At 41.1% G+C, this 13652-nt stretch overlaps 1 long non-coding RNA gene across 5 annotated transcripts in view; it reads left to right on the top strand.

Annotated features, from left to right (window-relative positions):
- Positions 1–13652, top strand: part of LOC125620987 (uncharacterized) — a 63328-nt gene that overhangs the window by 35459 nt on the left and 14217 nt on the right. For 4 of the 5 annotated variants that reach the window (XR_007352382.2, XR_012664667.1, XR_007352384.2 and 1 more), the window contains 2 exons: positions 4551–5051; positions 5781–5938. This is a non-coding gene — a long non-coding RNA (uncharacterized LOC125620987). The remainder of the gene's footprint in view (positions 1–4550; positions 5052–5780; positions 5939–13652) is intronic. The other variant, XR_007352381.2, reaches the window with a different exon arrangement.

The following is a 13652-nucleotide window of genomic DNA, read 5'->3' as shown; positions in this document are numbered from 1 at the left end:
CATACTCGTGTGGCTAGCCCCACCCACAGCTCATGCTGTCACGTCTGCACTCTATTTTTAGTATGCTAGCTCAATCAGAGCTAGCGCAGGTATGACTCCTCGCGCTGGGAATCACAGCCCCTGCTTGAAGTGTAGGCATACCCTCAGTGTGAGTCAGGGTGTCAGAGTTTGTCTATACGAAAAGAGCAACTGAAATTGCATCACCCACACAAAGGATCCAGATGCCTGTTCTGTTTCTTTTGTTTCCATGTTCAGTTTCAAATAGCCAGCCATGACCTAGGTGCAGGGCATTTCCTGTGATTAGCAGCCTTTGGGACTGGTGACCTTTAGACAGATCTTGGCCTAGCCTCTCATTAATTTCCAAAAAATACCTTTCACCTCAGCTGGACAGTACTAGGCTACAGCCTATCCCTCACCAGAGCTTACCTTTAAAAAAAAAAAAAAAAAATGCCAGCTCAAGATGTTTTTCTTTTGGAGCAGCAGTAGCTTCCATAGTCTTTCTCACACACCTTCACTCACTCGCTCACTCACACACACACACACACACACATACACACACACGCACGCACGCACGCACACCAATCATAAAATGGTAGAAATTAGCAATGTGACAGGCCTATTTGGTTACCTAGTCTATCCCTACCATTTCCTAGGGTCTGATGCTCCATTATCCTGCACCTTGTACAATCATTTACACCAGGACAAAGTGATGTAAAGTGGGCGCCATTCTGACCCCCACTTTGCCTCTCTTCTCGTGCATTATCTGGTCTAGTGTAAAATATCTCACAGGATGAAGCTTTTCCCACTTCCCTTAGAGATTATTCCCTACAGAGATATCCCATCTCATTATTAGCAAGTTCTTCTTGGTATTTATCATAAAATTTCCTTTGTTGGATTTAATCCCTAGTTATAGCACCTTGGACCATCCTAAATAATTCCCTTTCCTCTTTGTTCTTTGCACACTTCACCTACTTAGAGACACTAGTTTGTACTCTTAGTTGTCATGTATCCAAGCCATACAATACGTAGTATTTAATCTTTAAATCAATCCCTCCAGGGCCCTGCTGCCAGTGATTGAAGTTTTGATTGGAAGGGAGTTGGTACCAGCACAACTCAGAAGAACTGGATGTTTTTCTATTATGAGAAGCAGGTTATTGAGTTTCAACAGTATCTTGCCCTTCATTCTCTTAGTGGAACTGTTTGTGAGTTCTCCACAGCGGCTTGCCTTTAGCTGGCAAGAGTTATTTCCCTGCTTTCTTCCCACCCACCCACCCCCCTTGACTATGCTAGGGCAGTACAGACAGAAACACCTGAGAATAACTGAATCCATTCTTCATTGCAGTCACACCAAACTACAAGGGGTGCAGCACATCAGGCTCATGTGAGCCACACTAGAGGAAAACCATTGTCAAGAAAACACTGCAGAGCCTTGTTCTATGTCATGGCGGCAGGGGCATTCTACACTGTGTACATTCTTTTGTTCTGTACTATAGCAAACAAAGGACTATTTAGAACATGTATATGTGTGTGCATAGACCTCTATGCACACTCCCCGTATCAGCACCTATCATCAGTTGTTTGGGTGCTTATCTGATCTGAACCTCCCAAACCTTTTACTTTAGATTGTAAGCTCTTTGGGGCAGGGCCTGTCTTTTTTTGTTCTGTGTTTGTAAAGCACCTAGCACCATGGGGTTCTGGTCCATGACAGGGACTCCTGGAAACTATTGCAATGCAATTTATTATTGTTGTTGTTATATTTATTAATAATAATAAATATTTGCCCATCACTAATTCCATAGATAACAAAAAAGAAAGAGGTACTGTAAAACAAGCCCTCCCCACATGTGCAATGGAAACTCACTATAATGTCACATATATCGTCATATATAATCTGTCTGTACAGTGAGCTCTAACATGGATGGTATGTGCCTTAGAGGTACCTAGGGAGAAAGAAAGAGAGATTCAGATTAGATTTGTAGGATTGAGGCTACCTTGCCACAACTTTAGGAGGGGAGGAGAAAGGGAAAAAGAAACAAGATGCACATATTATATCCATCATGTAGTCTCAGTGAGAAGGCACATACCCATACTGAGAAGTGTGGTTTCTTTTTAATGAGAGGATGTTGGTGTCTATATTCATTGAGTCAGCTGCCTGGTGCTATGAGGTTATCAGTCTTAAAAGCAGCACAAGTAGAAAAATAGGATTTTACAATCAGACAAGCAGAGAGATGATATATTAAAAGTTACAGGGAACAAAATCCCACCGGATATAGTGAGAATAAAAACATCATATTGTGAAGGGCTTTGAGACCCAATGATGAAAAGCGCTATATAACAGCTAGGTATGATGATGTTGATGATGATGCAGGCAAGTAAGAATTCTACTCCATTATCCTTCTACTAATACAAAGCCAGGCTGACAAAACCAGAGCTGACACTAGACTGTATAGTATATAACAGGCAAAAATCTTTGATATGAGCTAAGGCCCTGATTGTGCAAAAGTTTACACATGGGCTTAATTTTACACACAAGAGCAGTCCCATTGAATGCATACTGATGCTACTCACATGTATAAAATCAAGCTTGTGTATGTTGGAAGGATCAGAGGTTGTAAATAAATCCATTAATTCAAAATATTAGAATACTGTAGTTCTATTTTAAAAAAAATTTAAAGTAAGGAAAATCAGATAAGTTTCTGCTGTCAACTTTAACTCTGACCCCCAAATCACTCCCAGAAATAGCTATACCATTGCTAACTATTCTTCTTCTGTATTTTTTATTTCAGAAGTGTTACAACATTTCTATGTAAACATTTTTGAAACTTTCACCCACTAGAGCTAATCGGGGTGGATAAAAATCAAGCACTGTTTTTTCATTTAAATTTGTTTTTTTTATTTAAATTACAATGTTTTTTTTTTAATAAATCTGTTTAAAACTCAATCTGAATTTGACAATTTATGTTAAGATATAGACCTGCTATCATCTATTAAAATCCTTTAAATAAATAACATAGTAATATGCTGAATTAACGAGCTGTCCTCAAGTTAATGCTTTATTTTTATATTAAAAAATAGTGGGAAAAGATCTTTCACTAACTTGTAAGGTCAAGCTTTATTAAGATGGCACAATATAACATGAACTAAATTAAGTATCTATATCATTTTCAGTATTTATAATGGAGTGAATTCCAAATGTCAGCACTTTCAGTCTCTGTTGTGCAGAAAAGCTTTTGTCTTAATTACTTTTTATTTCAGTTTAGCAGAAATACTTTTAATTTCACATTTGCAGTCTATTCTATTCATCAGAGTCATCTAGCATTCTTCAGCATAGCTTCTACTGTAGATGTCAACAACAGGAAAGTTGGGGGGGAAACATTTTTACTTTTTTTAAATGCTGGTTTTGTGCTTTTTTCATTGAATTCCAATTTCTATCCAAATGCAGCTTGACACTAATAATGAATAAAAAGTTAATCATTATCTAGTAAAGAAGAAATGCATCCATCACATTTTCTAACATAATGAAAAAATGTAGAAACTATTAATCTGAATAAATGTATGTTAAGCTACATAATTGCGTGACTAAATGTGTATAGTTATAGTGTATCCTCCTGGTTAGCAAAAGGACTTTCCTAATCTCATGAAAAGGTTATATTTAGTGGTAAATAAGAAAACCTACATATTTTAATGATTATACTAACTGATAAGAATGAAATGGGAAAATAAAAGCACAAACATAAAACAATTAAAATTGATGATTTAAATAAAGGTTTTTCTGCTTGCTGATTTAAATCATGATTGAAATCAGTCATTTAAATCAAAATGACTTAAATCAGTCTACTCTGGAACTAACAGAATAATTTGTAGCAAATAATTTAATTTGATGAATTTTACCTAATTTATAGTCTGAGGATTGTTCATGAGTAACATCTGATTTTCTCAGATGTATCCATCATTTGATATTATTATTTATTGAATCATTTTGGTCAGCAATTCCTCATCTGTAGATCATTTGCAAGCAGTTTGTTGTGAGCATGCAATATTCAAAAATTGAGTTGTGTTGTAATTTTGATTGGACACATAATGTAAGTCAGGTGTTAGGTTTCCATCCCCCTGCTGGATAAACACAATTCCTAAAATTAGTTTCCCAACACTAATACTTGCATGTATGAATTCACATTTCTTTCAGCACAAATATTCCCTAATATATTGCCTTTGAAAATCTCTCTCACAAATATATGTGGACAAGAAATGCTAAAGAGGCATGCACACGGTTAAAACAAATTCATTTAAAAACTGAAATAAATATTCATGGTGTGATACTGCACCCCATATTCTTCACAGTGATATTATGATATGATTATGACATAGTTATGATGTATTTTATGCAAGCTAGGTCATGTGAGGTGTCATTGGAAAAGTTATGATTTAATATATTTATATATTATAAATATATAATATATAAATGAATATAATTATCCTATTTGTATGCATGTATCGTTTTTGTATCTGAAGTTATTAATATTGACTATGTCTCCGCATTTCAAATGTAGTTACACCTGGGGAATGCCTACTAGACAAGATGCTTTCATTCTATACAGTGGATGGGGAGTGGGCCATTAGGAAAACAATAGGCCTTAGGAAAAGCTTATCTCCCACCTGGGAAGCCTTCCTGAGAATGCTACAGAGAGCCTCTAAGTAATGGCTGCTAGGACTCTACAAGGACATGTGATAAGACCAGATGTCTCTAGACTCCATCTTGGGATGTCAAGTAATTTTCCACAGGCCAATCTGGGGACCAAGATTTGAAACAAAGTGTTCCTGCTATATGCAAAAGCTATATAAGGCAGGGAGTGCCATCATCTGGGGTTCTTCACTTCCCACACAAGAAGACTCCTGGAAACACCTGAGGAACAAAGACTGAACTGGGGGAAGTGCTGGATCCATGCTAAAGGGATTTTTAGCCTGTGAATGGAACACCTGAGGATTCCAAGCTGCAAGCAAGTACAGCTTGTGCCTTAAGAATCTGCAGCCTGCTTGTATCATCTCTTAGGGTGAGAAACTGCTATTCATATCCAATCTATTTAGTATATTAAGTTTAGTTTGTGTTTTTTGCTTATTTGCTAGGTAATCTGCTTTGATCCATTTGCTATCACTTATAATCACTTAAAATCTATCTTATTTTTGCTTTATCTAAACCAGTGTGTGGGAATCATAACTCAGGGGCAAAAGGCTGTTGCATATTCCTCTCCACATTGAGGGAGGGGGCGAATTTTATGAGCTTATGCTATGCAGTGCCTTGTGCAGCACAAAACGGTATAATCTTGGGCTTATGCTCCAGAGGGGGTATGTGCCTGAGGAGCTGGTAGTAGCTTTCCCCTGCAAGGGCTAGTCAGTGAGCCTGCTTGTAACTGCAGTTGAGTGTGTCCCTACCTGTATGTATGCTGGTGAAAGTGAAAGCTCGAGGGCTCTGTAGCTTGTCACAGCAGTACAGTGTGATCAGGAGCCCAGGTTGGTGGGTCAGGGGGTTCAGGGGTACCTCAGTTCCAGGTGGCACCCCTGGGGGAACCCATCACACAGGGAAGATTTGTTGAATTATTCGTCCAGCTCTGTTCACTACAGGTAAGAAGGAAATACTATACATTCTACAGAGATGCTGACTCTCTTCATTCCTCTGTGGTAAATAAGTAAGATTTGGTGTATGGAGTGCTCTGAATTCTACATCTTACATTATTATTATTATTAGTTTATTTATGTATTTATTCTCTGACCATCATGCCTAGGAGCTCCAGTCATACACCAGGACCCAATTGTGCTAGGTGCTGTACCAACACAGAAGAAAAAAGACAATCCTTGCCCCAATACTGTTATGAATGATAAGCCTGTGGACTTCATAAAAGACCAGCTATGGCTGTGGAAATTGAACGTTTCTAGTGGCAAGGTACTTCACTTCTTGAGTACAAATGGGCACCTGCTATTTGGCTCTCCTAACTTGCAAGCTGTGCTTGGCATGTCTGTTATGCTTCTGTGTTGCTTGATCCTGAGTTCCTTGGTTTCATTTAAGGAGCTTAAAAATTCTTCTGGCTATATTGGGAGAGTTTTGTAAACTTGAACAAAAGCTATTCAATTTCTGGTGTTCAAAACTTACCTAATTTCCTTTACACAGACACTTTGGCTTTCAAAATTATACTGGCAATGCCTGCAGAACTTGTACCCTCGTTGAATCAAAGCAATTTGGTTTGAAGAGTTTACAGACTCTTCACGCAAGGTCTGGGAAGTTTATTCAACTCCATTATGCACCATCACGAAATTTATAAACTCCACACAGAGATCTGAGAGGTTCAAATACCTGTAATAAATAAATTCAGAATTAATCAAAAATAAATAAATTCAGAATTAATCAGACAACCTTCTAAAAAATACTCCAATACACTAGATCTAGTCTGGGATCTGCTCAGGTCTCAAAAAAAAAGGAAGATTAAATGTGGCAGTAAGTGGAGGAGACCTCTGAGAAAAACCAATGCACAGCAAATAGAAGTGTTGGTGGTTTAGTGAGTAGCTCTCTTCCTTCAGAAAAAACATTGAACCAGCACCTCCGTAAAATATTAAAGGGGGTGGTGCTGCGGGCAGTTCATATTTTCTGGTGAGCTGTAAAAGCAAGTTCCTTATCTTGACTGGGCATTAAAATAGTCTTCTTTACTTTTTTACATAACTGTTCTGCTTTGCTATATGCTATTAAACAGCTGCCACATTCCAACACAGAGGTGGCGGCATCTTAATGGTGGGTGAAGTAATTTGTGATTTTTTTTCAGGACAGAATGTCTGATTTTTATTACTAGGAACTCATTTTTTGTTGGAATTCAGCCTGCAGAGCAAAAACTAACTGTGGGAAAAGAGGGATTTTTATATGTAACTGGTTGGAAAACCATTCCCAGAGAGTAGTTATCAGTGGTTCACAGTCATGCTGGAAGGGCATAACAAGTGGGGGCCTGCAGGGATCAGTTCTGGGTCCAGGTCTGTTCAATATCTTCATCAACGATTTAGATAATGGCATACAAAGTACACTTATAAAGTTTGCAGACGATACCAAACTGGGAGGGGTCGCAATGTGCTTTGGAGGATAGGATTAACATTCAAAATGATCTGGACAAACTGGAGAAATGGTCTGGAGTAAATAGGATGAAATTCAATAAGGACAAATGCAAAATACTCCATTTAGGAAGGAACAATCAGTTGCACACATACAAAATGGGAAGTGACTGCCTAGGAAGGAGTATTGCGGAAAGGGATCTTGGGGGGGCATAGTGAATCTCAAGCTAAATATGAGTCAAGAGTGTAATGCTGTTGCAAAAACAAGCAAACATCATTCTGGGATGTATTAGCAGGAGAATTGTAAGCAAGACACGAGAAGTCATTCTTCGACTCTACTCAGCGCTAATTAGGCCTCAGCTGGAGTATTGTGTCAGGAAGGATGTGGACAAATTGGAGAAAGTCCAGAGAAGAGCAACAAAAATGATTAAATGTCTAGAAAACATGACTTATGAGGGAAGATAGAAAAAACTGGGTTTATTTAGTCTCGAAAAGAGAAGACTGAGAGGGGACATAACAGTTTTCAAGTATGTAAATGGTTGTTACAAGGAGGAGGGATAAAAATTGTTTTTCTTAACCTCTGAGGATAGGACAAGAAGCAATGGAGTGAAATTGCAGCAAGGGCAGTTTAGGTTGGACATTAGGAAAAACTTCCTAATTGTGAGGGTGGTTAAGCACTGGAATAAATTGCCTAGGGAGTTTGTGAAGTCTCCATCACTGGAGACTTTTAAGAGCAGGTTAGACAAACACCTGTCAGGGATGGTCTAGATAATACTTAGTCCTGCCACGAGTGCAGGGGACTGGACTAGATGACCTCCTGAGATCCCTTCCAATCCTATGATTCTATGTACAGGAATGTAAGTGTATAAATGTTAATAATAATGGTGATGATAATAATAATAGAACTAAAATGCTGTGTAAGGGCTTATCTACACACAGAAATTGTGCCATTTTCACTATACTAGTATAATTAGTTATACACCTCCATCCCCAACCCCAGTGTAGATGCAGTTTTACCAGTATAAATGTGCATACTGTGGTATAATTTATTTCCATCAGGAAGGGGAATAAGCTATACCAGTATAAGCCCATGTATATTCGTGTAACTGCATCCTCACTAGGGGTTGTACGTGTATAAGTATATTGGTAAAAAATGACACCCTAACGGAAATAATTATGCCGTTATAAAAATTGTGTGTAGTCCTGACTTAAAAGTCACAAGTGATTGACAGCTCAGGTGCTTCTGTTTGCTCTGTAAGTGGCCATGTGCCCCCTGGTGGTCAGATAACTCAATCCAGCCACTTATTTCAATCAAAGTGCAAGGAAGGAATTAGCGCACAGCATTGAGAATGTTGCTCTCTTTGGGGAAGGCAGTGTACCTCATTTTGTCAGAACCATTTAGCTCACCTCTGTTTCTGAGGCCACCCGTGTAGCACACTCCATGGGGCATGGCTTCTTAGCGCAGTATGTCTTAGTTAATTGACTCTAGTAGATCAAGTCCAGCTAAGTGAATGCCTTTGAAGGAGAGATCCCTTCATCACAACTTGCACTGTAGCAATTTCTGTTAATCAAGTTTATTTATAGTCAGGGTAGGATTACCCAGTCGTTATGCTGGGTTCCATAATATGGCCTTTTCTTTCTAGCGTTCCACAGAGTGACACTTTGCAACCATTGGTTGGTAACTGATATTCACAAGATGTAGTTTCCCAGGCAGGGAGCAGCTGAGAAACAGACCAAGGGCATTCTCCGTTTAGTAATAGAGCTGTCAAGCTGAAATGCAGAACCAGAGCACTGCAGTGAAGCATCACTAATGTGCACAGTAGCTTAGGTATTAAGTTCGCTAAGGAATAAAAAGGGCAGGCAAAGAACACTCAGGCAAATGTGTAACAGATAGCTACAAGTGGGAGGAATGTCAGCTTTGAACCCTCACTCTAATAATCTCTTGCATAAGCTTTTATATAAGCAGCCAGTCTCCTCATAGTACCTATCCTTGGGGGTGGGCTCCCAGCATTCCCTAGGGCTGGCTACTCCTCAAGCAGCTGTCCCTCTGGAGAGCCTCTCCTTGGAATATGAGTGAATCAGCCACCCCCGGAGAACCCTAGAGTGCAGGTGATAGGAGAAGCACAGGCCCCAGGGTAGACTGAGCTCCTGCTGTCTAGTTTTGTGGCTAATGGCAGAATTCTAGCCCTGCCAGGTTTTGCCACCTTTGACTCAAAACAACATTTTACTTGCAATGTAAATGAACCCAAGGCAACACAGCTGTTGTACTGGGTGGGGCCAAGGCATGATGTGCATGGAAATATCCACCTCGGAGTATTTCTGAGGCACCATTAATAATGGAAAATGACAGTTTGGGGGGGGCTAAGATTCACGTCAGTTCTTATGTCATTTGGATCTATTTGCTCAGGCAATGCTACAGGGAACCCCATGGATACAGTAGCTGTAATTTTTTTTATATAACAGGATCCCCTACAGACCCCCTACCACTAGACACGCAGCATTGCCAGCTCTCGCCCTTTTATCATTAGTGTGATGATATTTGGTGTGTTTCTTAAAGCCCCAGCTCCTGGAAGCATCTGATCAGGTGAGAAGTTCAGCTTTAATTTTTTTAATATGTAAGTTTCTTGCCCTCACAGTAGTAGAGAAAAGCTTGAAAATGTGACTGAATGTAACCCTGAAATCTCAAAACCCAGAAGGCAAAGAGAAAGAACTCCTCATTAAAAACAAATCAATTTTTTAACCTAATCTCATGGTTTTGGGGCCTCATTCATGATTTTTAAATGTGTGGGGTTGGCAATATTGGGCACTGCACAAACGCATGTTAAAAGACAACCTCTTCCCCTAAGAGCTCTCAATAGAGAAGACAGATAAAGAAAGTATCATTGTCCTCATTTAATTTATGGGGAGGTTAAGGCATAAAGAAAGCAAGTGACTTGACTGCAAGTGACTTGACTTGAAAATACTAAGTCAAATCGCCTTTCTCTACACACTTTTTAGCACCTCTACTTCCCATCCGGGTCAGAACGAGGAAATGCAGAGACATATGCAAAAGCACAATAATGGAAATTAAAGACTGGTTCTTATTGCTCTGAACCAGGTCACCTTTCCCAGCTGATTATGGAAGGAGGCAGCATGTTTAGTGGTTAAGGCAGGGGGGTGAGAGGAGTCTGGCGAGCTGGGTTATCTCCTCAGCTCCACCACTGGCTCACTAAGTGACTCACTAAGTGACCCTAAGTGCATCCGATGAAGGGAGCTGTGGCTCACGAAAGCTCATGCTCAAATAAATTGGTTAGTCTCTAAGGTGCCACAAGTCCTCCTCTTCTTTTAAAGTGACCTTTGTTGAGTCCTATCTCCTTCATGCTTCCGTTTACTCTTGTGTAAAATGGGGCAGTAAAACAGGCCACTGTGTTGTAAAGCGTTTTCAAATCTCATGATGCCAGGTGCAATCTCAAGCACTTGTCTCATTCCTGGCATTCCGGAACTCATACATAAAGGTGCAGATGACAAAAATGAAGCAACTGACGAGATAGGCTGAGAAACCTCTTCAGATATGAATAACTCTCAGTGACATTCGGTGCACACTCTCTCTTTTGTGAGTGGTTACTATTCACTCATGAAGAAGGAGCAGAACATTGCCTCTGGAGCAGATTAGATGCCATTCTGATAAGTGCCTTAAAAGTATGTAGATAGAGGCTAGACTGGTTGGTTTATTAGGGAAAATGTCTGTGACACTGTTGATCACAGGGTGAACACAGTGTATCCATTGATAGTTCTGCATGAGTCAAATGACGGGATAAAACCCGTGCTTGCATTATGGGAATGCAAGTGAAAATCACTCTGGTGGGATTAACAATGGTTTCCCCCAAACTTACTGATCCTGACTTTGTTCTGTAGCTGTGTCATTTGTTTATTAGGCCTCGTCTACCCTGGGGATTTCAGCCTTTGGTAGCTGCACACCCCTAGTATAGATGGGGAAAGTACCTCTGCAGTTTACTCCAGTTTGAAACAGGGGTAAGCTACCCCTTACTAAGCCTTGACATTGTAGCATGCTGCTGGCACTGTAAGATGAAGTCTGGATATTCTGCCCAGTTGTTGGAATGAGTTGAGGAGAATGGGATTTCTAGTATCTCAGAACTGTACATGTAAACCAGACATAATGAGCATTTGTATCAAATAATAGCTTGAGAAGGCGATGACTCCTAACACTCAGCTGCTGCTGTGTTGGAAAGAAGGTTCCTACACGTGCTTTGTTCTGTAGATTTAATTTTCTACTTGACTGGTTTGAAAATAATTTCTCTCTCCGTACCAAGAAGCTAGCACACTACCTCTGGCTGGTACATTCCGTCGATATTTAACCACCTGTGTTCCAGTTCACCACTTTCCTGTCCTGAAAAGCTCTAGTTAGAACTGGGCCCTCAGAGTAACCATGCTGTGAAGAGCCGCAGAGGCACAACTGCTGTATCATCAAGGCCCAGAACTTGACTTTTGCTTGTTTGACCTCGATTCTCTTTCCCTCCATCATTAAGCTGCTCAGGCAAGGTCGATCCCTCTGGTCTGAAGTCAGCTGGAACTGGATTGCTACAATCCAAAGCACACGCTGGTCACTGGTGAATGTTTAAATGAATAAATAGGCTAAAGATCATGTGGAAGTTGCTTTTCATAGTGTCACAGAGTTTACGGCCAAAAGGGACCATTAGATCACCTAGTCTGACCTCCTGTATTGCAGAATCCCTTAAATTTCACCCAGTTACCCTTATACTGAGCCCAAAAACTTGTATTTTTCAGTCTTGATCTGAAATAAGATTCTTCTCTCTCCAAAGTCTACAATCTGCATTGGTACATGGGGCAGTGAGGGAGAGAGGAGTGAAGCTTTGTCTTTATTGCTATGTAATTTCAAGTCCTATTATGCTATTCAGCCGTGCATCATACCTTTATCTATCAACCCTTCTCCACATAAGGCGCCTAGCAAACCGTTAAATTATAATGACACAAAGCAACGAAAACATCCTGAAATTGCATAAAGCAAAACTCAAATAAAATGCTCATTGGCCAACTAAAACAGCCATCAACATGTGTGCTCAGCCTTCTCCGCTCCCCTTTCCCCCCCATCTGCCCAATCTAGTTAGATTATAAACTCCTTGGGGCAGAGACTTTCTGCTCTCCTTTGTGCATACAGTGAGCTCCATGCTTGATTGGTCCTTAGGCACTACCATAATAAACCTGATTAATCAGCATCCGAAGCAACAGAGCGTCAGTGGTTATAGGAGGACTCGGATACTGAGTGGTTTAATATTGTTTTCAAGGCGTGTTGGTTACTAGTACTGGTTTGTGCATAAATTTTCAATGACACCGTTGCTGAAGTCCTAAAGAAATTGTTAGAAAAAGAAACAGACTACAGTTCGACGAATCCCTCTCTGTGCAGCGAGATGGTGGAAAGGTTGGAGTCACTGGAGCTCTGACAATTTACACTGGCTGAGGAGCTGCCTCATGGCACCCATCTGTGTCCAGGGCTCCGTTCACCTAGCACAGTTGTTCCTGTGAAGGATCTCTGCGTGTTGCCAGTATTTCCCCCTGCAGGAGAAGAATGACCTTCACATGCGCGGTGTCTGACTGTGGGTGAGCGGGTTGCTCCACATCCAGAGGTGTTATCTGTTACTAGCGCTGGTGGCGGTTAGTGTTTTTAGAGTTAATAGCCAGGGCCTAGGGCCAGGAGTTACTGCTGACTTGTTATGTAACCAGGGTGAGTCCTTAGGGTAAGATCGTGACCTGCCCTTACACCAGAACACAGGAGAGGAAGGGGTGCAAAGTCCTGCCATATTCCCCTGCACAGGCTACCTGCATGACAGGTCACAGCATGGTATGGGCCGGGGGGAGGATATAGAGAATGGACAGGCAGGGAATGGGCAGAGCTCTGGCACCGTCCCCCTCCAATACATCAGCTGGCAGAGCAGTGCTGAGCTGGCCTGGAGGGAGAATTCATCTGCTGCTGTCATAGAGCAGAAGAAAGCTACCTCCCCACAAGAGCAAGGGGGAGCCAGGAGCAAAATGTCTCTCTCAGAGTTGAAATTCCCTCCCTGGTCTGCTTGTGGGGCAGTGTAATGCTCCAATCCAGCTCTTAATCTCCTTGTGTTGCAGGGTCCCTTTTATAAAATGGCAATCATCGTTCTGACCTTTATAAAGCTCTTTGAGAGCCTCGGAAGTGCCAAAGCAAGGCAAAGTAGTTATTCATTATGAACCACTAGGGTGCGCATAGCAACAGAGGTGGAAATCATTTGCAACTGCCTATGTGGAAAGAGCTAGAGACAGCGTAAGGACTAGTGTAAGCAGTGCTTCATTAAACAATGGTGAAGGCAAAGCCGGCCAATCTTGGGCCACGTCTACACTACCCGCCGGATTGGCGGGTAGTGATCGATCCCCGATTGCTCTGCCGTCGACTCCGGAACTCCACCAGGGCAAGAGGCGGAAGCGGAGTCGACGGGGGAGCAGCGGCCGTCGATCCCGCGCCGCGAGGACGAGAAGTAAGTGATTCTAAGTCAATCTAAGATACGTCGACTTCAGCTACGCTA

The sequence above is a fragment of the Caretta caretta genome, chromosome 1, assembly GCF_965140235.1.
Source record: "Caretta caretta isolate rCarCar2 chromosome 1, rCarCar1.hap1, whole genome shotgun sequence".
Lineage (NCBI taxonomy): Eukaryota > Metazoa > Chordata > Testudines > Cheloniidae > Caretta > Caretta caretta.
Note: the sequence above shows the minus strand (reverse complement) of the source record. Positions and strands in the feature narration are given on the sequence as shown.